At 44.2% G+C, this 27297-nt stretch overlaps 2 protein-coding genes across 3 annotated transcripts in view; one reads left to right on the top strand and one right to left on the bottom strand.

The window, feature by feature from the left end:
* LOC138282672 (RING finger protein 151-like) overlaps positions 1–10915 on the bottom strand; it is a 160697-nt gene extending 149782 nt beyond the window's left edge. The window contains exon 1 of the mRNA XM_069220483.1: positions 10835–10915. The gene's annotated coding sequence lies outside the window, so the exon portion shown is untranslated. The remainder of the gene's footprint in view (positions 1–10834) is intronic.
* Positions 10916–11562: 647 nt separating this feature from the next.
* Positions 11563–27297, top strand: part of RAD54B (RAD54 homolog B) — a 429314-nt gene continuing 413579 nt past the window's right edge. For both annotated transcript variants that reach the window (XM_069220480.1, XM_069220479.1), the window contains exon 1: positions 11563–11709. The gene's annotated coding sequence lies outside the window, so the exon portion shown is untranslated. The remainder of the gene's footprint in view (positions 11710–27297) is intronic.

Here is a 27297-nt window from a genome sequence, read left to right as displayed (position 1 = left end):
TGCCTTAGGCAGTGAGCACAGCTCACTTAATATCATCATTTCTAATGAGCTGGATGAAAAGCCAAATACCTGTTTTTCTATGAAAAAAATATTCAGAGTTCAGTGGTAGTGACTGATTAGCAGCCTACTGCCAAAGCCTCATATCAGAGACCTGCCTTCTCAGACACTAGTGCAATGTAAACTTAATTATATTTCACTAGAACATGTAAACAAGCTTTTGGGAAATCTCATGCTCACGTATTCACTTCTGGAAGACAGGCCAGACCTATATGTCTGTTGTGTAATTACGTTATTTTCAGCTGAGAAAACGTAGATCTATTCTTCCCTTCTTCTCTGAGCAAGAGAAAACTTATGCTCTAGTAGTAGGGGCAATCGCAAACTCATGGGAATACTAACACTATATTCTTTGTTGCGGCATGTTCAAGACTTTGCTGAGAAGGCCCCACAGAGTACAGAATTTACACATTTCAAACCATGGAAGGACGGGGCAGAAGAAACCAAGCTTCGGAAACAGGCTGGGCACTGCACTGGCTCCCAGTTTCGGATGTTTAAGACAGCTAGCAGCCGTCTACTAGTGTGTTTGGATTACACAAAACCCTCATGGGTTCAAAATCCAACCTTCTACTGCCCTTTCCTCACCCCATCCCACCAACCCCCGCCACCTTGCTAGGACTTAAAAAGCAAAAATAAAGTTCCACTGAGGGTTCTGAAATTCATTCTTTCCTCTTGAAATGGATGCACCTTCTTGGTGCAAGCCCCCATTATTTCGATTTCATTACCAAGACATTAAACTCCATCATACTGACAAGCTTCAGGAAAAAAACACAACGTTCTCATTTGGCTAGACAGTTTATACGGCCATGCACCAAGAAATCCATATTGGAAGTGTGTGCAATGTAAGTGTTTTCAGTCAGTCGTTCGCCTAGTATTACAAAGAGCCTCACTACGGAGAAAACAAGCGACTATTAAAATGAGTTGAGCATCTTCACACAATGACTCTTTAGCATGACAAATACATTACACAGGCACAAAAAGGTTACCATAGCAACCCAGAGACAAAGATAGCTATCAGCATGGTGAAGTTGCCAAATGGCCAGTGTTTTACAATCAGGTCTAATATTTTTAAGCCAAGGACTGTAAATAAGATTGGGGGAAAAATAAAAAATCAGCAAAAGGCTGTATTTTTGCCTTTTTAAATATTCATTTAGACCAGCAAACACAACAAAAAAAACTATTCAGAATTATTTTAGAAATGCCTTAGTGATTATTGAAGCAAACAAAGATATAATTGGTGTGCTAAAAATTAATACAGAAGATTTGACATCAATTTTTATTTGAGTACCAGCTGCTGGGTCTTCAAAAATCTCAAAACACTAACAAATATCCAGTATTTTCTCTAAGAAATACAGCAACCCTACGAGAGGGATGTAACAGCTCCATCTCTTGAATAAACAGAAACTGTTTGTGGTTCTGTCAATTTAACCTCTACTGATCGTCTAGCCCAAAACGCTGAAGAAACCAGTCTCAATTCACAACTAACGTGGGTGAAATGCTGCAACCAATTACAAAAGATTAATGAAAAGAAAATATATTTTGTTGCTTTCAGTGAAGAAGATTGTCGAAGCAAGTCCAGGCTCGGAAATGCCACTTATTTACAACATATCATCAAACATCCAAAGACATCATCAACTTGGATAAATCAACTTTGTAAAACTAGTCAATGTTTTTCTCACAAAGACCCTTGTGTATCTTACATGGTGAATAAAATCTGCAATATTTTCCTTGCCAAGACAAATAAAGCATCAGCTACTACTTGAACTAACTCAATGAAGGAAGCCTAAACAGCAGAACCAAGCTCTATTCTTGTAGAGAGCAGCCAACCAGGGTTAGCCTGTGATTTCAGTGACCTGGCAGCATAAACTATTCTTGAGGACGGAATATCTTGTCTGAGATCATCCACGGTCTATTCAGGGAAAGGACCCTGGCTTTTTCCAAAGTAGGTGTTATAAAACATCCTTTATGAGAGTGATTATCAACGTGCCCTCTCGCTGCAAACGTTCTGCCTCTACTGGATAAGAAAAACTGGGATACATTAAACAAAACTGATAGAAAGTGCTGCATAATGAGTGCAGGTTCTCAAAGATTCACCTATTTGCCTTGCTCTTTGTTACTGTTTATCAACCACCACCGGCCCTGTGAAGCCTACATGTTTTTTTGGTTTTATTTTCCTCCCTTGTTTTTTGTGGTTTCTATTATTCACATTTTTTCTTGCTGCTTTAATTATTCTATTGTAGACTGGGCCATTTCAAATACTGCTTGAGACAGGCAGCGGCTGTGTTCTGCAGTAGATCACCAAAACTGCAAGGAATAGTGGAATTAAAATGACACATTTACCTTACCAAGTAAAAAATATGATGAGGATGTCAAAGATCTACAAATTATGATTAAGCCACTTAAATAAACACAAATCGGCTACAATTGGTGTGCCCATATCTGAAGGCAACAGTTTATGTGAATTATCAGGACCACCAAATAGAAAATATGTGCTGCACATCAGAATACACTGGAATGCAGGCTGACTCCAATAAAGTGAAACAGTGAAGCAATGTAACCTAAAAGGGAGCACCAACAAGGCGCAAGAGCCTCAATTATAGATGGACACTTTCCAAAATAAAAGTAAAAAACCTGGCTGCTAAGAAAGGTCTATCCAGACCAGTAATATGACAGGACTCATGCCCAAAAACAATTACTACCCATACCCTCAATCCTTGACACTCTTCAACCAGATATAAAAGAAATCCATACTATATGGTTATTTGTACAACTACTTCTAAGTTAAGATAGAGAACAGGGACAAGAATCAAGAAAAATCCCCTTTATTAGTGGACCGCAGTTAGGGAAGTCCTGAAGAATTAATTTAAAATTGTCACAAAAGGCTCATTTAAAGCAATTTCTATGTTGGCCATGGGCCAACAGGTCCAATATCATAACCCCACATACAGTAATAATGAATGACCCAGTTAGGAAATAATGACCTGACAGAATTAGCAATAAACTGGGAGACTCAATAATATTGATTGGGTGCACAGGAATAGCTATGTTAACCAGAAGCAGCATTATCAGTGAAGATATTAATGTCCTTAATGACTTAAGTATTCAATGAACCAGTGATGTTTTAAAATCCTCTCCGTTTTCATCTGTTTGCGAGAACAGCACACATTTCTATTTATCTATACGTAGGGCAAACATGAACGCTGGCATTCAGCATTTAAATGGGCGCAACTTTGCCACAGCATGCCTATCTCACTACTACATAGTGTTTACCCAAATATTTGACCTGCATCTTAGAACGAATGGTGGTGGTGGGTCTAACATATCAAATGTTTTATATAAACAGTTAAATAAAAGAAGTTGGGCTTTACTAAGGTAGGGAGTAATATGTGTACTAGAGACTAGTTCAAATAGCAAAAATGGTCAATACGTATCACGCTTTTATATTATTTAAGTTTGAGGTAAGGGAACAGGCAGATAGAAATACAAGGTATCAAGGATAAAAAATATTCATAGGGACAAAGGACAAAAGAAGTTTAAATTAGGTTTTTATATCCAAAATTAATTGGGACGATACAAATTATAAAAGTGGCATGTAACCAGGAATTTACAGAGAGACAATATTTCGCAGCTTTACAGAGATGAACATCTTGTGGTTTGGATATAATTAGGAAGATGCAAGAGGTATTTGATAATGAAGCTAAGGATATATGAGAGAGTACATAAGTGAAAGTGTCGACCAAGGAGCAGAGTCTAAAGCTTTTGTAGTAATAAGTCATTATGTATGCTCTTCCTGCTCGACTACTTCTCCCGGCGACATAAATTCCGGAGTGAACAATCATACATTAACTCAAGGTATGTTTCCTAATGCATTTATTGTGAATTTAATATAACCAAAGGCACATTAAAACAAATCATGGCCGTCGCATTTCAAGAAGACAACTTCAACTGTTCCTATCTTTAACACAGTGGCGATTGTCTTATAAATCCCATGTCCTTCCTCACTTTTTCGAAACCAACAACAGGTAAAGCAATTTTATAATTGTTATCAATCAGCATCCATTGTATAAAGAAACATTCTCAACGAAATGGACAGTTCCTGCTGATGTAATGTGTTTCAATCATAATTATTAGCACATATTTATTGCACAATTAATCTTCATATTAACAATTATATAAGTCCTTAAAATTCAGCCTTGATTCTAAGCTCATAGTGGTGGCAAAATTAATATTTATAATCATGACAACACATTGAGGAAATTACTAAACACCATTACTCCTGAGAATTTAATTACCAATTCCATCCTGAAGCAGGATTAGTTATAATAAGTTTAGGCACTATTAACAACAATAATCATTTTAATACAATGTTCTAAGAAAGATTGATATATTTCACCTATCTAATTTATGATACACAGGTCTAAGACCCAAGTCTTTGGGAGTGCCTTTGGTGTGATGGAAATATGCCGTATATTGTCACTAAAAGTGGGAGTAGGGGGGACCAGAACAACAACCTAACTCGCGAACTGCCACAATTATATGAAATTAGCTAAAAATGGGGAAGTAAATTACAGCAAAACCTAGGGTTGGGAGAAAGACCTAGATGCATAAAACCTTGAAATACGGTCCGAAGACAGTCTAGAATAAAGTGGTAAATTTAGTGCCCAAATGTGGAAAACTATATCTGTCTGCGGGCTGCCCGGACCTCCCTGGATTGTACAAAAGATCAGTGAGACATAACTACTTTGAATTACTGCTTATTTGCCAATCAGTATGATCTTGACACCAGGGGCTAGTGTGTCTGACTGTCTTTTAATCTATCAGAACGGGTCTCTAATTAGATCATCCTAATTGGTTACTGTTCAGTCAAATGGAATGGCTTTCGACACAAACCGTGCACGATAAGCCTCAATCTTGCAGCGGTCTGTGTCACTACCCGATGTTAGCTCTTTTTTCACCTACCTGCCGACATGGACGCATATCCCAAATATCTGTGACATCCATTTCTACAAATCATGTTAGAAAAAGAAGAAAAAAAACATTTTATCCACCCCCTATGTATTCCTCCAAATCCTAAAAGATAAAATCTGTGACCTATAGATTTGGGATTGTTTCTATACCAACTCATTCTCCAGTAACAAAGTGTTTTTTTTTCAAAGTGGGACAGGGTTAGCAACGACAGCCTTTTTGCTTTGTATATTGATCGCTGATCCTCCCATCCCAATCGTTGCTCATTCCCCATCCAGAGGAATAGCAATGACACCCATCCGTATCACCTTCTCAACATACTTTCAGCACCAGTACAGATACAACCACATTATCCATCCACATTAGCCACAGGAACGTCAATTCACCTACCCCACACAGGCACAATGCCACCTTCCATCCACACCTACATTTACATGTCTCCTTTCCATATGCACTGAACCACCCCCCAACAGGAATGTTCACATTCTCCACTAGCTAAGGGCACCTCCCTAACTTTATTCCACCCCTCAATGTTCCCACAGGTATATTACCACCCTCTAAACATGCACACTTAAGTTACAAAACACCATCACAAAAGAAACAGAGGGAGTGCAGAGGACAGTTCAAAGAAGGAGTGAGAAAGCAAGGAAGGGAAAGATAAAATTAAAGGGATTCTGGCCTAGTGACCTTGCACCTAGAGACAGTTCTACATTAGTTGCTATACACATGTCTTTAACTTTCCCTTTAGCTAAGGTGCAGCCTTTGGAAACTGAAATTCTAGGGTCTAACTCTGACTTTCCCTTAACCCAATGATCTGATTTTGGGTCAGCTATTTTATCTACTGATCTAGGAATGAAGCTCCAAGAGTATCTCTATAGCTGCTCCATCCCTGCCATTTTCCATTTGTCCTGAGGTGTCTTTACATTTTCTTGCTCTTTGACAATAGTTTGTGTGGCACCTAATAACAAAGCACTTTTACCAACTTTATTTCATTCTTGTTAAGAACAAGCACAGAAAGGCTGCAGATTAGGTATTTTAATCATGGATAATACTCATGAATATCAGATCATATGATAGCATAAAGGCAAAGTCACAGATGCTAATACATGAACCCTCAAGAGTGACAATATGTGAATTAGTAACAAAATATTTGACACATTTAAGGTTGGCAATCCTTGAGCATGTTTCTCCTGGTTCACGTACAGATGAGAATCTGTGTGGCATACATATCACAATCTTAACACCTAAGATGATGGAAGAGCAGACAATGCTTATGAATAGCAAACTTTTGACATCTGGGTGAAAAGGACCCCATATCCGATCAAATTTCCCCATGCTGTCTCGAAGGACAGCAGTAAGTTTCTCAATAGTATAAACATTACTTTTTTTACTCAGAATCTCTTTATTAGAAACTGTTTCAAGACATCAACAGCTTAACTTTGCTGCAATAGTTTAAGCAATGCAATGGAATAAGCATTTCTGTGATATATCGCAATTATATCAAGCAAAGGGATCTGCATTCTACAAGGTCAGGATTGACCGACCGAGGCATGACATTCCATACATTTCATTGTGGCACTGTAAGGCTTATTATATTGTAACACAATGTGTTAAGGTAACAAACCAGGGGGTGAAACCAAGGGATAGGTCATAGACATCTGTGTGTGTGGTCATAAATGGGGCAGCGGCAACTCACTACTTAGTAGAGGCGTTTCTTTCAGAAGAAAAGTGAAGCATTGGGTGCGGGGTAGAGGGGAGGCTCTCCCTCAGCAGGAGTGGATCAATCGAAGAGCTGTAGTGATCTAAGCCTGGGTGGGTTAAAGCAAGTGAATTCAATATGAGTGAGGTAGCGTAGGAGGGGCCACCATATGGACCTGAATTTAATGTTGGTTTTGGTGAGATTGTGGGAGAGTTGTTCCATCGCCATGATAAGCCCCATGTGAGCAAAACATTGTGCCATAGAGGGACGAGTCCGTTTCTTCCATGCCAGGGCTACAATTTGTCTGGAGGCATGAAGTATATAACTAATAAGGGCCCACCCAGTATGAGTCACTGCTTTCAGGGATATCGGTCGTATCCCAAGGATGGCCAGTTGGCCTTGATGTGACTCAGGACCTCTTTATAAAAGGTAGTTATAATGTTACAGGACCACAAAACATGACAGAAATTACTTTTGACCGTCTTTCAGCACCAGCAAGGGTGAGGGGAAGTGCCAGCATACATAGGAGAGAGGGGAGCAGGGGTGTAATAACATAACATTACTAATGTTTACCACCACATGGGGATTAGTGGAGATACTTGGAACTTCGAGCTACGATGGATATTCATTGCCCCTCCTCTATGCCACCCCAGTCACTAATTGACCAATGGTTCCAGTGCAATGGTAACACCCTTGAATGTGTTCTTATGATGTGGGATTTCTTTCCAAAATAATTAATTGTAGAGAGAGGACCACAACATGTCCCCTGACTGTCAGCAAACTTTGATGATCCTCTGTAATGCTTCCATCAGGGAAGTGATTGTTACATGATTGTCAAATAGTATAAATTAACACTAGTATTGTGCCATTTCAGGCTGAACTCTGTTTATAGCACCATTCGCCATGACCTTCTGGACTAAAGGTTCTAAGGTCAACGCAAATAGGGGGGGGGGGAATCAGAACATCCATGTCTGTCCTCCTACTTGAGGTGGTTGGCTGAGACTTAGGAGAGCTAACTTCGAATCTGCTGATGGACGTTTGACAGAACATAAGCTCGCGCATTTGGACCCAATCCAGTTTTTGACCTAATTTTTTGAGGATTCACCAATTAATGCTATCAACTTCCCTGTCCATGTTTAGCAAGAAAAGCATAATTTGAGATTTCCTATGCCAAATTATTTCACAAAGATTGAGGACAAGGCTTGCATTGTCACCTGCCTTTATATCCTTCATAAATTCAAACTGGTACGGTGAAAATAGGTTTAACATAAATATTCTAGACTAGTGGTAAAGATGTTGGTGTGCATTTTGGCATTGTCATATAAGATGGCTATGGAACTATGTGGCCTAACTCTGTCTTGCTTTCAGTGACAGACTGTGACATCAATGAGTTGAAAACGTCAGTAAGTTGGCCCACTAGAAAGTCATTGTATGCTTTATATAAAGACGCTGTTAAAGAATCTAGGTCTAGTGATTTATTGCTCAATAAAGTTTGGATTTCTTGTAACACTTCCTCTCTGGAAAGGAGTGCCTCCAAAGACTCCAATATCCCTTCAACCAAAGGCAGAATTTGTATATATGAGCCAAGTAATCATCTTGATATCAGTTATCAAATCATTTTGCTTTGTACAGAAGAGTTATGCTAGGTCTCGAACACTTCATTAATGATGTATGTGCTATCTGTCTGGCCTTCTGCTAAGACAGGGACCAGGCTAACATAGTGTCCTTGCTCTGTGCAGGGACATTCAGGAGGAGGGCATTAGCACACACAAGGGAGAACCTGAACGTTTAGAAAAGAGAAGGGCAACACAGAATTGGACACAGGACCAGACTGGGATCATGACACTTGACACGAACTGGGAAATGGATGCAAAAGACAAAACCAGAAAGACAATGCAAACACAATAAGTAAACAACTGAAAACCAACAGGAAAGTATGAGGCAGAAGAACAACAGTCAAACTACCATAGATGACTGTATGCTCCATGGAAAATGATCTATCTATAACAAAAGAATCTAACAATAAAGCAATGAACAGTTAATCTCAAAGAGCTTCAAATTTACTCTACAGCTCAACAAAAAAAAAGAAGAACACTGAGTGAGTAGTTGCTCAAAGGGCACCAACCCTTGGAAATGCAGTGGTACCCTCTGGTAAAAAGATCTATGATTTTAGCATAATTACAAGAGAGGACAAGCGCAATTGGGTAACAGAAAAAGGACCTAGGGAAAAACAGGACTGGATTTGAAGAAACGAGAACAGGACTGGAAGTATGACAATTATTGAACATTGAACTACAAGACAATGAATCTACACACAAACAAGGGCAGGATTTGAACTATGTAGACTGGTCCAGGAACAATGGAAAATAAAAGGGCCAGAGGGGCTGTAAAAACAAGGAATATAAAAACTAAAGTAGCAATACAAGTAAAGGAAAATTAAACAAGTAATAATGCCCAAAGCTCACAGAAACTAGTAGCGAGCCTTAAACCAAAGAAGCAGGAAAGCATCATACAGAGTCTGACCGGTATACACAGTTGTGAGAACCATGAGCACCGAGCTCACGGGGCAGAAACAGCTGGAAGTTCAAGAAACAAACATGTGGGGGAGAGAGACAGATATAAAAGATTATCTGCTAAGAATCAACAATGCACTAAAGGAGGGAAGGAAGTGCTGGTACTTGGAGGGGAGAAAACGTTGAAAGCCAGAAGGCACAAGTAGGGAAACAGGGAGAGAATCAGAGCTGAGAAAGGTCTAGAAAGCATGTATGTTTTTTATGTATGGTGTGAATATCCATAGAAACCATGGACTATGATACGGAGCAGAGCTCCACTTCTAGAACGTGACCAAGACAACGTTTAGCTATATGGACCATAATGCATCAGGAAGGAGGTGTGGAAAACATGATTGGAGTAATATTTGGAACAAAAAGTCGACTCTGTTGGTGGAGAGTCTTCTGAAATACTGGTCTAAAAGCAGGACCTCACAAGAGTCTTTGCAAGTGCACCCTTATTGCAGAATGCTTTAATCCTGATACTGTTGGTAATTTCCCAATCAGATGTATGATCTGTTTTGTATGAGTTTGTGTAGCTTTAATTTTTTAGGCAAAATGTATGTTGATCTTGTTCATAGAACAGTTTTTGGTGTATAATGCTTTGTGTAGTATATCCCGATGAGAAGATTCTCCAGCTCACCCCTCAAATTTCACAATTCTCTGTACTTGCGATGTAAGATGTCAGCTTTCTGTTGAGATTTTAATTAGGGTGTTTATGTGTGCAGTAGAGAAATTGAATCTCGAGGTGTGTCCCAGCAAGCTGTGTACTAGCAACTGAGTCGATCTCATCATGACTGTGATGTGGGAGCTGGCCTATAAGGGAGTGAAGTGGAGTATGATCAACTATCCTGCTCAACCGCAAGATGGTGGGAAATATATGGCAGGGGATGCAACCAATAATAATTCGTTATTTAACGGAATTGGGATATTATTATTAAATAAATAAAGGAATTTGGGCAAGATGAACATTATTTAATGTCATTGAACTGTGCGTATGTTTATATATACATTGAAATATACCGATGTTATTTGCTACCTTATAGAGTACTATACAATGTAGCAATCTATTCTGTAACTAAGGGACTGGAGACGAGTGAAATGAGTCAATGTTATCTAATAACTACATTGAAGACTTTGCAAGAAGTAGGTCAGTGTTTTGGTTCAAGTTTCTATACCGGAACAAAATTGTGCGATCTTAATACGTCTTGATATTCCTATTTTTCGGTTCCATTTTCTCTCAAACGTTGGAGTAGTTAAAATAGTCTGCACACCCTTATTAGGGACTATGTGGGAAAAAGGCTGGGGTGCAAATAAAGAGTAATGTGATGCAGAAATTTGAACTAATTGGCAATTGCGCCGCGCACAAAGTGCCATCAGTAAGAAATGGCAGCGTATTAAAATTAATTACTAGTAACTGTCATTCGTCCCGGTGAGGCCACACTTCTAAACAGTATCAGTCGCAAAAGGAACGGGTCCACTGACCGGTAGGGAATTGCTGGGAGCGTGTTGGGGGGAGAAGTACAGTGTCAAACCCACTTTTCGCGTGGCAGAGGTCTGAACTTACAGTATGTAGCTGGAGAGCCCGGCAAACTGTGGTACTGCAGTACGCTGCGCCCAGTTCTGTCACAGTAAACACCAACTATCAGCTAAATAACCCGCACGGAATACCACGATAACCACAAATGACGGACTAGCCGCGGGTCTCTCGCCCTCACATACCCAGCCGAGGCATATTGCTGCCGTAATATACAATTAAGTACCAGATTTGTGAGGACTGCTTACGTAGTACTTCATTTATAAATAATTACATTTTTACCATGACCTTTTCCACTGAGAGTCCAACTATTTTCAGAACGATATATAAAAAAATTTATCGCTTTAAGATGGCCGCACCGATTACTCGACTCGAGCACAAGCTTCGACGTCTAATGAGTCTTTCTACTGTGTCGCGTCCAGAGAGCCTCTATGGGTTAGAGGCTTCCTATTAAAGTGTTTTGTGACGGGATGCTATTCCACCCGTGTGCAGGCAGACCTCGTTCGCGTTCAGGCCTTACTCAAGCGCGTGAGGCATTACAAGAGAGTAATGCATTAAAAAATATCGGAAGCCATATCGGGTAGGATAAGTATTATCGTCCATCGGTACTATTCATGAAGTACCAGTGAAAAGGTCGCATACGAGTAGAGGCGTCTGTGACTCAGCTGTGGCAGTCTGTGAAACTACTCTTAAATGCAGTAGCTTCCACTAGGTGTCCAACCATAGTAAATATACCTACAGTAACAGGGGGTCGGCGTGCTTCCGCTTACGTAACGCGCGTGCGCAGTGTGGCCGCCGCTGGCGCGGGAGACTTGAGCGTGAGGCAGGGTTGTGAAGTGTCGGTGCCGCAAGGACTAAGTTCAAGAGCTCATTATGTATGCACCGGCATCTGGAGTTGTGTTAAGGTGAGATGGTGGCAATAGGTTTAGCACGCAGCGTGCGTTTCTTATGAAATCTCTGCCACAGACATGCGTGAAAATAAGAGGGGTGGGCAATGGACGTAGACAATATTGGGGCCATGCGTAGGACGTTTTTAGATGTTGGTTTGTAACCAGTGAGGTGCTCTTATTTTTTGTGGGATGTTGCTTCTTGTCCTCTGCTGATGGGAAAAGAGTGAGCATGGTTCCATAAAGTAGTATAGTAGTGTGCAGGTAGTCAAGTCGGGCACAAGCCGTGGAAGGTGTGGGCAGCTGTCAAGCGCCCCTCGACAACTCACCATCGAGCCCAGTGCCAGCTGTGTGCTTCTACCCATCCGTCTGTCTACCAATCTATGTCTCCCCCTAACTAGTCCAGTGTCGCCTCCTCATCCCCAGAGATCTGAGGCGTCCCATGGCCATGCGTGAGTAGCTCAACGTGTTAAGGATTTTTCTTAGCATTCTTGGGCTTGTACTGATTTTATAATGGGATCGGCAGGTCTACAAAATCCCAGATTGCACATAAAAAACCTTGGACCGGATGAGTTATTCACAAACTGAACTAGGAAACTTCAGAGGTCTGAAATGTTAACTTTGACCCTGAGTACAATGGGGGGTAGGATGTGTGAGCTGTGCAGCTGCATTTTTCTAGTGGAACCCCAATATTTTGATCACCCCAAAATTTACCTCTGGCCGTTTGGCTGCATCCTTGATCTTGAAATAAGAATAATCACCCTCCACGACATAAGTTACGTCCAACAATTTAGTAGAGTAAAACCAAATAGTGATTGGGACCACTCAAATGTTTTAGTACACCCCCTCAAGCCAGGGTTTTTAATATACATTTTAAGCATAAATAATTTGTAAAACTGTTGATTCAGCATAACTAAATTACATTAACAAACACAGTTCTAATCCTAATTGAATCATTTTAGGTGCATATAATACGAAATTTCCTAGCTATCGTGAAGGAAAGTTTCAATTCTATTAAGGACACGGAGGCGAGGATTATGCAGATCTTTCTTCACTTTTTATTAAACAGCAAGTTCAAAGTTAAACAAAACATGAACAAAAAAACTACAAGTTCCATGAGCCCGCCGCCATGGTAACGAGTATCCAATGAGGTGCACTCCTTCACGTTGGTATAAATATCCCGAAATGCGTCACACTTCCTCGACTTCACTGCGGAAGGAATCCTGGTAGAGTCAATTGGTCGTAGTTTCGGAACCTACCAAAAAAGGTATAATTAGATGCAAATCCGATAAAACACAGACACATACCGACTGCAATAAAGTCATGAACCTTAAAATACCTCTAAATAGAATGTGATTACATCTGAATCAAGTACTACATGATGTATTTAGAATATGATCAGAATAACAATAAACAAATGTATAAACTCAAGTATACTACCTTGCTACGCAGGTAGATGTAATCGGGAGGGGACATACCAGCGTAATGCATGTGGGTGGGATAATCCTCGCCTCCGTGTCCTTAATAGAATTGAAACTTTCCTTCACGATAGCTAGGAAATTTCGTATTCTATCACAGGACCGGAGGCGAGGATTATGCAAGTTTAAAGCTTACTCACCACTAGTGCGGCTGCTTCATGAATTGGTTTAAAGTAAAACTTCTTAAAAGTAGACTCTGAAGACCAATCAGCAGCATGCATGATGTCCTCCAATCTGCCCCCCACTTGTATGTCTTTGGAAGCCATAGCTCCCCGAGTAGAATGGGCGCCAAAAACTTGAACATCTACTCCTGCCTCAGAGAGAATCCATCGAATCCATCTGGCAATGGAAGGGGAAGAAACCGCCTTGAACGGTTTCTTTATAGAAATCAACAATTGATTAACACCTGGAGGTCTACAAGAACTGGTCACTTCCTCATAGACTTTGAGACATCGAACCACACATAGCTTCGGGGAATCAGGAAAAGCGGGATAGGATACCGACCTGGTATTAGACTTTGTCCTCCTTGCAATAGTAAACGTGACTCCCTCTGGAGTAAAGACACGAGCGGAAACATCCAATGCTCTGATATCAGACACTCGCTTACAGGAAATGAGGCAGAGAAGCATGGCTAATTTGGCCGACAATTCTTTCAGTGACAAATATTGGTTGTCCCGCCAAGAGGACAAGAGATTAAGAACTAAGTTCACGTCCCAGAGCTCCGAATATCTGGGTTGCGGAGGTCTGGAGAGTCTAATACCCTTAAGAAGTTTACAAATCCAGGGATGCTCCCCGATCGGGAGATTGTTAAGGGGAGGGTGGCCCGCGGAGATGGCCGAACGAAAAGAATTGATAGTGCGATACGCTAAGCCAGATTCCCCTAATTCTGCAAGGAAATTGATGATGTCGGTAATACTGGCCCCCATGGGATCGCAGTGTTTGCCCACACCAACGAGACCATCTATTCCATGCAGATCTATATCGTTTGCATGTACCAGGGGCCCAGGCCTGTGCGATGAAGTTATTAGCTTCCTGCGAAAGTCGGTTGTCTTGCCAACGATGCCGGAAATCTTCCAAGCTATGAGGGAAAGATGACCTTGAAGGACCAGAGGGTGATAGAAACCCGACGGATCCAGGAGTATTGAGGGAAAATCCGGGAGGCGAAGAGGACACTCGCACGAGAGTTCCAGCACAGTCGGGAACCACGGCTGTGACCTCCACCAGGGGGTTATTAGAATCACCGTCGCCTCTTGGCGGCGAACCTGAGCCGCAACCCGCGGAATAAGAAGAAACGGGGGAAAAGCATAACCCTGAAGGGTACCCCAATGTTGGAGAAACGCATCTACTGCCGCCGCTCCCGGATCCGGACGCCAGCTGAAGTATAGGGGAAGTTGAGCATTCCAACGAGACGCAAAGAGGTCCACTGAACAGGGACCCCAATGATCCATGATCGGCTGAAAAACCGAGCGATGTAGTCGCCAATCGCTGGGATCCTGGAGAAACCGAGAATTCCAGTCTGCCCATACATTCTGGGTTCCCGGAAGATACTCTGCTGTGTCTGAGATTTGGTGTTGAAGGCAAAAATGCCAAAAATCCTTCGCCAGTTCCGCTAGGGCTCTTGATCTTGTTCCCCCTAAACGATTTATGTAGTGTACCGCCGAAACGTTGTCCATCCGTAGTAGAACTACACATGAGACTTTGTCTCTCGTGAGAGATTTGATCGCAAAAGATCCCGCCAGGAGTTCCAGGCAGTTGATATGCATGGTTAGTTCCTGCGGGGTCCAGCGTCCCCCGAACGAAATGTCTCCGCAACGAGCCCCCCATCCCTGGCGACTGGCGTCTGACTCGATCACCAGATCCGGGGCTGCTCCAAAAATGGCCCTGCCATTCCATGCCTCCATGTGGTCCAGCCACCAAAACAACTCCGTCCTTGCCTCTGGAGACAGGGAGATCAACTCGGAGTACGTTACCCCTTGGCGAAGGTGAAACGCTTTCAAGCGTTGCAGGGCTCTGTAGTGTAGGGGACCCGGAAAAATGGCCTGAATCGAAGAGGAAAGCAGGCCGACCACCCTGGCTAACTGACGTAGTGAAATGTGGTCTCGTCAAAGGACTTTTCTCAGTTCCTTCTTTATCTTGGAAATCTTCGGCGTCGGGAGACTGAGACGCCGATCGGGAATCCACTAGAAACCCTAGGAAGACTAACGATTGAGTCGGAGTAAGTTGCGACTTCTGTTGGTTGATCACGAAACCAAGGTCCTGGAAAAGCGCAATAGTTGTGTTCAGATTGAACATCAACTGAGACCTGGACTGGTCCATCAAAAGGAGGTCGTCCAGATAAATTATGAGGCGTATGCCTAGCAACCTCAGTTTTTCCACTATTGGTTTGAGAAGTTTTGTGAAGCACCAAGGTGCCGATGACAGGCCGAAGGGGAGTGTGGTGAATTCGAACATCTGGCCGTTCCATACGAATTGCAGGAATCTGCGATGGGGCGGAAAAATAGGGACTGTGAGGTACGCGTCTTTGAGATCCAGACGAACCATCCAGTCTCCTTGTAAGAGGAGGTCGCGGAGCATGTGAATACCCTCCATCTTGAAATGTCTGTAAACCACCCATTCGTTGAATGCCCGAAGGTTGATAACGGGACGAAACCCCTTGTCCTTCTTCTCCACCAAAAAGATGTTGCTTACGAAACCTGTGGGGTGATGGGAAGTGAAGGAAATGGCTCCCTTGTGGAGAAGGGCCTGAACCTCTAACTCTATGAGCTCTGAGTTTTCTGCCAAGAACACGATGGGCGGAGGCAGTTTCTCCTGAAGTGGGGTACCCCAGAATTCTATCTGAAAACCTGAGACAGTTTGGAGAACCCATGCGTCGGAGGTAATGCGCCTCCAATTGTCCTTGAAAAACCTCAATCTCCCTCCAAAATTTTTTGGGGAAAAAGGGATAAGCCTCACCAGAGGGACCTCCAGGGGCGTTAGATGCTCCTCGCGTGTTTCTGGACCCTCTGCCTCTTCCCCTGCCTCTGTTGGGGAAGAAAGTTCCTTGTCTGCCGTCTCTCCAACCGTTGTTCCGGAAGGAACTGGGGCCTTGCTGGAAAGGACGGCCGGAAGAGCGACCCCTGCCTCGCCCGGCCCCGCCAAAAACCTTATTGGGGAAAATCTTTTTAATGGAAGATTGCGCTTTATCCAAAGCCGAAAACGTAGCCACAAATTTTCCTAATTCTTTGACAAAAGGGTCGCCAAATAAATTGCCTTGGGCAACAGCCCCTGCCTCCGAGTTAGATAGTTCCCCTAATTTGGGGTCAATTTTGATCAATAAAGACCTGCGTCTTTCTGCAGAGATGGCACAGTTCGCGTTGCCCAGGAGACAAACAGCTCTCTGAGCCCATCCTGCGATGATGTCCGTCTGTAGGGGAGTGTTTGCTTGCTTGGCACGCTCCGCCAATTGAATAATCTGTGTGAGGGGACCTAAGACATCAAGAAGTTTATCTTGACATGCTCTCCAGGAGCGGTCAATCCCTTTTTTGGGATCCTTGGTATACTTGGCAAAAAACGTACACATTTTAGGGTCAATATCAGGTGTAAAAGCGACCTTATCCGATAAAGACGGGCGTGGGCACTCCGCCCTTAGCCGAGCCCGCACCTCCTTGTCCAGAGGTTGCCTAATTTTGCTGGCGACATACTCAGCCACCTTGTGGTCTGGGCGCCACTCCGAAGAACGCGGATGGTAGATACCCTCCGGCTCAAACATATCGGAGTCAGAATCAGCGTGATCCGAAGGATCTGGTAGGGTAGCCCCAGGGCGCCAAGGGCGACCTGAGTCGTCATCCAAAGATGATGAGTCCTCATCTGAACCTCCCATGAAGCCTTTGGGGGATCCCAAATCAGGGTTCCATAGGTGGTGAAGCTTGTCACCCATTACCCCGGGCAAACGGCCCTCCCGGGAGGGTAAGCGCGTATGCGCGTGCGCACTCTTGGGATGGGATAAAAACTCACCCTCCTCCAGGTGCCCCGCGTCGCGCTTGCGCAGTTTCCTGGGAGCCGAAAGGGTAGAGGAATCACCCTCCGCTCCCGTCACACCAAACATGCCCGTACCTCTGGACACCTGTTCAGTAAGTTTAGCTACAGTATCCCTAAGAGGGGCTAAAGCGTGAGAAATAGCCTGTGAAAACAAAGTGTCCACCCCGGGGGGGAGGGTACGGTGAGAGGAACCCTCACCTGGGGACATGTTGGTAAAAGGTTCATTCTCTTGAGAAGATTGCATAATGAGGACTGGACAGAGTGTACACCCAACAAAAAATATGATATATAGGGTAAATCCCTACCCTCTCTGTCACTGTAAATGCAAGAAATTAATGTCTTCCCTAATGGGGTAAACCTTACCCAAATGGGTGTCACAGGTAGGGACAAAACTGTACCAAAGGTACAAACGTATTATTGAGGGCAAACCCTCAATTTGGAAAGAAAAAAGAACAAGCGCGAGCGCCGAGCGCTGAGAGCTACACGCTCTCCGAGAAAAACAGCGTGCGCGCGCCCTCTAATGGGCCCGACGTGTATTTAAACACGCCGAAGGTGAAAGAGAAATGAAAAACGCTCGAGCGGGACGTCCGTTCCGGAGCGCTCGTACTAAACGAAATAACACGGACAATGCAATTTAGCAGAAACGCGCCAAGGCAATAAACAGAACTCCCAACCGGAGGCAGAAAAAAGGCACTTATCTGGCTCGCAGCAGTGAAGAAAGAGGAAGTGTGACGCATTTCGGGATATTTATACCAACGTGAAGGAGTGCACCTCATTGGATACTCGTTACCATGGCGGCGGGCTCATGGAACTTGTAGTTTTTTTGTTCATGTTTTGTTTAACTTTGAACTTGCTGTTTAATAAAAAGTGAAGAAAGATCTGCATAATCCTCGCCTCCGGTCCTGTGATAGAATTGATTCATAGGTTATGACTATATTCATAATGCAGAGTATTAGTGTAAATTATTTGTCACCCAAAATTGCACATTAGAAAAACTTTTAACAGGCCCACTGATTTAAATCGTAGTTCGAGAACTGGGGAATAGTGATATGTTTTTATAGTGCCATAAGGTACATCATGTTGCTTCCAGCAGGCAGGTCGCTCCTCGCGCCACCTCCACTTTGCCGGTTGCATCTGTTTCTTTTCTAAAAATCCCCTGCAGCTGCGGCCCCTCCCCCTCTGTCCGTTTTCTTTTTAAAACCCCTGCTGCTGCGTCCCCCACGGCCCCTCCCCCCACCACCTCTCCGTCCGGTTTTCCCGCCGCTGCTAATCCCTGCGGCCCTCCCTCCTCCCAGCTGCCACTCCCTCCCTCCCCATTTATGGGAGCTGCGGCCCGGACACGCAGCGGGCGCGCCAAAGGCAAGCCCGTCCATTCCCAGTGCCAGTCCCTCTGGCCCCCTCAGACAAATCTACTCACCCTCCACTCACTCAACCCAGGCCCTTGCCCCGCCTGCACCTTTTCCAGCCCCACACACACTCATGGCCCCTTCACCTGCTACACCGGTCATTTCTCTTGCTCCTCATCCCTCACACCACACACCAACCATAGCGACCCCCCCAACAACAAACACAAGACCCCCAACGCAGTACTCACCTGCTCTGCCCCCACCCAGACCAACCAGCCCCGCCGCACACCACCCCACAACCAGAACACACCCCGCAACAACACCCTCATGCACCACACCAACACCAACACCACCCACCACAACCACCTCAACTGCCTGCTCAACACCCGCTCCCTTCACAAACATGCCATAGAACTCTGGGACCTCATCACATCACACTCACCTGACATCGCCTTCCTCACGGAAACCTGGACCAATCCCTCCTCGGAACCCGACATAACCATCGCCACCCCCAAGGGATACAAACTCCAACGCAATGACCGCCTCAACAGGCCAGGTGGTGGCATTGCCATCCTACACAGGGACACCATAAAAATCACCACCAGCTCCCAAGACACTATCGACAACACAGAACACATGCACTTCCTAATCCACATGAACAACAACTCCACCCTCCGAGGTACACTAATCTACAGACCACCAAGACCACGCCCTGCCTTCTGCAACACCATCGCCGACACCATCCGCTCGCACTCCCTCACCTCCACAGACTCCACAACACAGGAATTCGCCACAAAGCCTTAGACTGGCTCACCTCCTTCCTCACCGACTGGACCCAAAGAGTCCGCTTCCACTTTTCCACTCCACCGCTACCAAGATCATCTGCGTAGTCCCCCAAGGGTCCTCCCTCAGCCCCACACTCTTCAACATTTACATGATCCCCCTAGCCAACATCTTCCGACCACACGGAATCACTATCGTCTCCTACGCAGACGACACCCAACTCATCCTCTCCCTGACCCCCACCATATCCAAAACCAACCTACACGCTTCTCTCCTCGACACCGCCAACTGGATGACAACTAACCACCTCAAGCTTAACTCCAACATAACCAAAATCATCATCTTCGGCCCCAACAAAACCATATGGGACGACTCCTGGTGGCCCACCGTCCTAGGCCCCGCACCCACCCCGCAAACCACGCACGCAACCTCTGCATCATCCTGGACCCCTCCCTCTCCATGACACAGCAAATCAATGCACTAACCTCCTCCTGCTTCCACACACTCCGCACTCTAAAAAAAATTCCTTCAAATGGATTTCCCCAGAGACCAGGAAGACAGTCACCCATGCGCTCATCAGCAGCAGACTAGACTACGGTAACGCTCTCTACGTCAGCACCACACTCAAACTCAAACTCCAGAGAATCCAGAACACAGCCGTACGCCTCGTCCTTGGCCTCCCCCACCACGAATGAATCTCACCACACCTCAAATCCCTTCATTGGCTCCCCATAGACAAGAGAATCACTTTCAAGATCCTCATCCACGCACACAAATCCCTCCACAACACCGGCCCGATCTACCTCAACGAAAGAGTGAACTTCCACACTCCCACCTGCAACCTCCGATCAGCCGACCTCGCACTAGCTACAGTCCCCCGCATCCAACGAACCACCACATGAGGCAGGGCCTTCTCTTACCTGGCCCCCACAACCAGGAACTCCCTCCCCACCAACCTCCGCAAAACCAAAGACCTCCTACTCTTCAGAAAAAACTTCAAGACATGGTTGTTCAAACAGTGAGACCCTCAAGTGTGAGTAGCGCGCTCTATACATTTTTTTGATTGATTGTTGCAGAAAGAACTGTGACTATGTAAGTCATTAGTTAAAAATTGTATTCCACATCATATATGATAGGCTGCTGCAATACGTGCAAAAGATTCATTGTTTGTAAGTGCATTCAGAAGTTATGTTTTTATTAATACAAATTAAGTCTGTATACAGTCCGAACTCTTTTTGTTTTTTAGGTTTCCATTTATAAAACGCACTCCGGGACTGGTAACAGCATTTCAGAACTTTCCAAAAGAATAACGCTTTGTTACCATGATGCTTCAATGTGTTTATCAACTATAGCCTATTCTATCTTCCTAGCGCCCTTTTTCAGATGAGCTAACTGCACCCATTCACAGTTCATTTAGACAGCAGCCAGGCAACGTAGAGAGAAGGTTTGTTATTAGTGTGTTAATTTTCATGGCTATCTGGCAAACATTAGGTGCCACACGTACATTATCTCATGCCTGTGCCCGGGCCATGAAGCCAGATTGTGTAGGTTGTATAATTATGGGCCAGAACTTCTCCTGACTTTTGCACAAAGGTCTTGTGTATCCCTTTGAGTCAATATTCAATAATACGATTGGTCTGTATGTGTCTCCATAGTTTTGAATTTTCTTGGTCTTGGCTATTAGGATTGTATCTGATTCTATCTTGGTTATTGATATTTCCCCTGGATGCACAGAATAGAGGTATGGTCAATATTTCTTTAGAAGCTTTAATGAGGCCTGTCTGGTCTCGATGCCTTGTTGTTCAGGAGTAATCCAATAGCCTCAAGTACCTCTTCATAGGGTTATAAGTTCTTCCAGGTAATCTCAACGGACAGATTGTATGTCTGAGAAAACCATCTCTCTCAAATAGTCAACCTGCTCTGCTTCAAAGGTATTCGCTTTCATATATATTTTCATAAAGCATTCATAAATTACATGAATGATGTCGTTTGTTTGAGATAGTCTTCGAGCCTGTTGGGCTTTTGATGTATTGTGCTATCTTTCTGTTCTGATTGATTTTAATTTTGTAAGCTAATAAAAGCCTGTCCGTCTTGTTCCCTTTTTCGTACTATATTTGTTTACTTCGTAACGTTCGTTGTGAGAACTGCCCCTTTAAGATTTGCCCTACTTCACTTCTTTTTGTAATCCTCTGTTAGTTCTGTGATACCGTGTGCCCTTGTGTTTTCTTTTCAAGAGATTCTTTTTTTCCATTTCTGATTTACAAACCTTAATTCTTCGTAAAGAAATAGCTGTGTGAAATGAGTGCACTCTTTATCACTGTCTCAGCACCATCCCAGAGGATCGCCCAGGAGACAGTAGATTCATCATTATCCTTGAAATACTTCTCTAATGCCTCATCAAGGGAGGATTGTTTTAAGGACTGGGGCATGATAAGATATGTTTTTCTAACTGGCTCCTGGGGAATCTAAGGAGTTGCCTCTTTGCGAAGAACATGTCAATTCTAAAGATGTCCTATGAACATTAGAGAAACAATTATATTCTCTGTCTTCTAACTGGTGAGCTCTCCAAATGTTGATCAAATTTAGGTCATGAAGCCCCTCATGGAGTGATCTAAGTGCGTTCATACCCCCCTTCATGTGATCAATATAATGTGGGTTTGTCGTAACATTATAGCCTCCCCCCCAGTATCAGTGTTTCTTTTGTTAATTTGGTTACATACTCAGAGTTCCATGTAAAACATGGCTTTATGTTCTACTGGGGCATAGATGAATGCTAATGTGACAATAACATCCTCCAATCTGCCGTTTAGAATGAACACCCTTCCTTCCTTTATCTTTGAATGTAGAGTCTAACTGGAAGTGTGTATTTTTTTTTTTTATTATAATATCAAGACACCCTTAGTTTTGTTCTGTCCTTGGCAAAGGTATAGTAATGATAGAACAGATATAGTCTCCACAAGTTCCATCATTAAGTGGGTTTCTTGTAGGAAGGTTACCATTATGTCCTTAATTTGAAGCCATTTTATAGTGTCCTTAGTTTCAGAGGGAAGTTAAGACCATGCGTATTGTGACAAGATGCTAACTGACAGTGTATAGAAATCATATTGTGACTGACTCCATTCCAAATCAGTTATCGTAAATTGCAGCAAATTGAAATCAAATCGCTAAATTATGTTAACTGGTTAGTTCTTCCTCCAAAGTGATTGCTTACTCTTCAAGCAACTGTTGTGGTTTGTAATCCTAAAACTTGAGAAAACTGACTTAATCTTCCACAATAAGATGTACAGTACCTGTAAATTTACAATTCAAGCTGGAAAATTCACCCAAACAGCTGGGGTGAGCATCCAGACTACCATCCGGGCGTAAGCACCACAGATCACTCTCATAGGAAAAAAACATCTGGTTATGTATCCTTTAGGGGACTTTTTCCTCTCATGTATTCCATGACAGATTTGAACCCCCCCCCCTTTTTTTTTTTTCTTGACTAGGTTATATTCTGATGTTTCTAGAAAAATTGGTATTTCAGCCCCTTCAAAATAGATTTTTTCCTGTTTCCGGGAGGCCTGGAATATTTCTTCTTTTTGCTGATAAAAAATAATTGTGGTGAGATCATCAGTCAGTTGTAAGATTCCTTATCGTTTGCAATTTTCATTATACTCTGTGTTCGATCGAGAATGGTATCTGTAACATCAGAGGTACCCTGGAGTTTTCAAAAGCTTCTTCTCATGGTGCTGGAGGTGTGTTGCTGGGGCAGGGGGGATGTCAGAGTGGTTTATACTGCGATTATTTCAGAGGCTACGATTTAATAGCAAGCAATGTTGTGATCTTTCAAGAGCTGCCAACCTCTTGATAACATATGTTGACGAGTGCGCTTGATCGTCATGCGTTCAGGCTGTTCTGCACACCCTTCTAGTTCCTGTACATGGCGATCTACGTCACTGATCTATTTATTGATTTCTTGTCGCTAAGATGACATTTCTTTTTAGAACTCGTGTATTAGGTCTTTGAAATAGGTTATTGTAGCGGGTGCAGACCTTTCTGCTGTAGGAGGATCAACGTCTGTTGCTTGGTCCTTATAGGCTTATTTGCCTTGTTTTTAGGCCAAAAAAGCTTCCTTTATGGTTGCCCCGTCCATTGATTTGGCTTTAGTTGGGGGTCATAGTTATTTACCACGAGAAACGCCCTCAACGCCGACTTCTAAACAGCGAAGTCCTGGTTAACGAAAGTGGAACAATGCTTTCCTTAACCACGACTTCGTTGTTTTGTGCCTTAACCACTCATGTGCTGAACAAAGCACATGTGTGGTTAAGGCACAAACAAGGAAGTCGGCTGAGGAGGACGACGCGGACGATGAGGAGCCGACTCAGGTAAGTGGGGTTATTTTTTGGTTTAGGGGTGGGGGGTTGGGGTGTTTTAGATTTTGGGGTGGGGGTATTTTTTGGTTTGGGGGTGGGGATGGGGGAGTTGGGGTGTTTTCAGGTTTTGGGGTGGTGGGTCAGGGTGTTTTCTGGTTTGGGGCGGGGTCAGGGTATTTTAGATGGGGTGGGGGTGTTTTCAGGTTTTGGGGTGGGGGTCAGGGTGTTTTCTGGTTTGGGGTGGGTGGTCGGGGTGTTTTCTGGTTTGGGGTGGGTGGTCGGGGAGTTTTTGGTTTGGGGTGGGGGTATTTTTTGGTTTGGGGTGGGGGGTCGGGTATTTTGGTTTGGGGGCGGGGTGGGGGGTCGGGGTATTTTTGGGTTTTGGGGTGGGGGTTTTGGGGTGGGGGTGTTTTCTGGTAAGTGGGGCGGGGTTTAAGGTTTAGGGGTGGGGGGGTCGGGGTTTAAGGTTTAGGGCCGGGGTGTGGGGTCGGGGTGATGCATGCAGGAACAATGGATGCCTGTCACTAATGCCTTTACCAGGAATGCCTTTACAATGAAAAATCGTTGTTAAGGCATTCGTGGTAAAGGCATTAGTGGTAACAACGGGGTCGTTGGACCAACCTCGTTGTTCAGGCACTCGTTGTTCTGGCAGGCGTCGTTCCGGCATACATTCATTTACCGCCCTTTTCTTGTCAGTTTTAGGCAGAAAATGTTCAAGTAGTTGCTATAAAGGTCAGTTTGCAGTCATCAATGGCGTGTTATTGGCACTCCTAATTGCCAGAAGGAAAAACTATTTATTTTGGTATTCAGGTCGGGAGTGCCCAATATTTGTAATCTGGCCTTTTTCATGGATTTAGACCACGAGTCTCCTGTTTTGTTCCTGCATATCACGCAGTCTATATTTGCCTCCATGATACCAAAGTGCTTGTAGCCCATAGGTGTAGCAACCAATCTCCTCCCCATTTCCATGCATAGTGTTCGTCGGGCATAGGCCTTGAAGCCTAGACCACCAAACTTGTTGGCTTTAGGAGGTCGCGCTGCATGTCGCAGCGATTCCCAACACTTGCTGCACCTAAAGATACACTGTTCTTCAGCATCAGAGCAGGTTTCTTCATTTGGTGTCACTAGCCTAATCCTTGCAGCATGCCCCGGGGGGGTGAATCAAAGGTTTTATAGGCCAATCCTTTCCAGTGTATCCCCCTGCTTGGCCCCTAGTAGTAAACCTTGCCGGCCATTTTGCTTTCGCCGATCTAACCTTGTTGAGTGTTTTTTTATTTATTTATTTATTTTTATTTTTTAATACTGATTGTCAGGGCCAACTTTATTTCCAGACAACGTCCTGTGGTGCCCCATGATCCTGCACATCTTTACAGTTTTTCTTTTGGGTTTATGATTTCTTTCCATGAATTTTAGCACATTTAGCCAGGCATGGGCGACCGAGCTTAGAAGGGCGGCATGTGATCAGGTTCCCATTCTGGCCACATCCCTATGAATGGTTGTTTTTTTAACCAAAAACATGGGAAGTGTTTTGGTAAAATTGATAAAAGCTTAGGAACCTTCCTAATAGAACCTGTCCAATTGGACCTCTGTTTTGAGGCCTGAGGGGACGCTTCCTCAGACACACAGTGCTGGACTATAACTGTGAGGCCCTTGAGAAGAAGCATATCTATGATAGTTCTTCTGTGGGTATCCCCTTGCTTTGTATACAGCTTCTTCTGCTAGCATGCAGAAGTCCATGTTATAGGTCCATCTCACTATAGATTGGGCTGCAGTGCTCCCCCACCCTTGTACCACATCTCATCTGGCAATCATACAATAATAGAATATATGCGGCCAATGTTTGTTTCCTCCCCTCCCCACCCCCCAACCCCTGATACACCCTCACCCAACTTGCCCAGACAGACCACCCTTGCGTTTAGAAATATGTCTAACTCACGAACCATGATCAAATCAAACCACTATTGCATTTAGAACTATATATAATTCGTGAACCATGGATCAAATCATATTTGGAGGAGAGGTCTCAGACGGTATTTCTTTCTCCCTTTCTCTCAGAGCTTTGACCGCTCAAGTATGGGCTGCCGCAGGGCTCTGCTTTGAGCCCTACGCTTTTCAGAGTCTTCCTTGAGCCCCTTGCCAAACTGATTGAAGAGCAGGGTCTGAAATTATTTTCATACGCTGATGATACACACCCGATGCTCTGCTTTCAGAACAGAGCCCCTAATGCTCTTAAGTCCTTCAAGGATTGGCTCAAAACAGGATGTGACTGGATGGGTGAAAGTAGCCTCAAGCTAAGATCTGATAAAATAGAAATTGTCTTTTTAGGTACAGGTACGATTCCCTGACCCTCTGAGCTGGTCACCATCCGAGTTTGGGGCTTCCCCACCCCTTTGGCCAGCATTAGAAATTTGGCTGTCAATTTCGACTCGTATCTATCATTTGAGCCGCAGGTCAAAGCAGTTTAGGCTAGCTGCTTTACCACTCTGAAATCTTTGAGAAGGATACTCCACTTGTTTCCTGTGACTTCCTGTGAGACTGTTGTCCATGCTATTTTCACCACTAAATTGGATTATGCCAACAGTCTTTATCAGGGCTTGCTGGTTTATCTTCTAAAGCGGCAGCAGATTATACAGAATGCCGCCAGTTGCCTTATCCTCAAGATCCTGATGCGGCAGTTAGTGTCTGCACATCTTTGCCAGCTTCACTGGCTCCCTGTGAGTCAAATTCAAGGTGCTTCTTTTTGCTTATAGAGCTTTGGAGAACAAGGGACCTCTGTACTTAAGGTGTAGACTTAAGTCCTACTACCAGAGCAGATCACCCAAGTCTAGCCCAAAGGCTCCTGCATATACTGAGGATTCATAGGGCCATAAGAGGTGGAAGGTCCATCACTTGCTTGACAGCTAAGCTTTGGAATATGCTTCCATACAGCGTTCACTTTGCAACCTCAGACCCTTTAAGAAAGGCCTAAAGACCGGGAGCATGGCCAAGATGGCGACCTCGCCGGACGCTTAGCGAGGAGCTCTGTGCACCCGGCCCATAAATATTATCCTGATCTCTCACTAAGCTCCCACCGACACTCAAATCATCCTGGGAAGGTCCGTGTTGATCAACACCTGAGTGCTGGTTTGTCTGGGATGCTGCGGCAGGGGTGGGCCTGCGAGGGGGGTGCAGCTGCTCCCTGTGCCGCTCCCTTGCACAAGATGAGGACATCGAGAGACCCTGCACCAGTGCCCCACGGCCCTCCTCCTGCCCCTCTCTTCCCTCTCTCTGTAATATTCACCCACAGGTTCTGGGGACAATTGCTCACAGGTTGTGCCGCTGCAGATCCTCTCACCAGAGGCATTACATGCACTGGATCTTAATGGATCCCACCTGAGGATGCCCTCCAAGGCACGATTTGGGGTGTCCTTGAGATGGTGTCTGCTGGGAACGGGAGCCCTGCACTTGTCCCTTACGTAGCAGAACGCTCACGATCAAGCCACTCAAACTCTCCTTCAAGGCCCCACAACCTTCCAGAGTCGCTGGAGAGGTGTCCTGAAAGGGAGGCAGAGCGGGGTGTGCTCTTTCTACTGGATGACTGCACCTCCTGCTGCTAGAAGCTCCTACTAGACATGGGCCGAACAAAAC

The sequence above is a fragment of the Pleurodeles waltl genome, chromosome 2_2 (genome assembly GCF_031143425.1).
Source record: "Pleurodeles waltl isolate 20211129_DDA chromosome 2_2, aPleWal1.hap1.20221129, whole genome shotgun sequence".
Classification (NCBI taxonomy): domain Eukaryota; kingdom Metazoa; phylum Chordata; class Amphibia; order Caudata; family Salamandridae; genus Pleurodeles; species Pleurodeles waltl.
The sequence above is the reverse complement of the archived record's forward strand: the minus strand, read 5'-3'. Positions and strand labels throughout refer to the sequence as shown.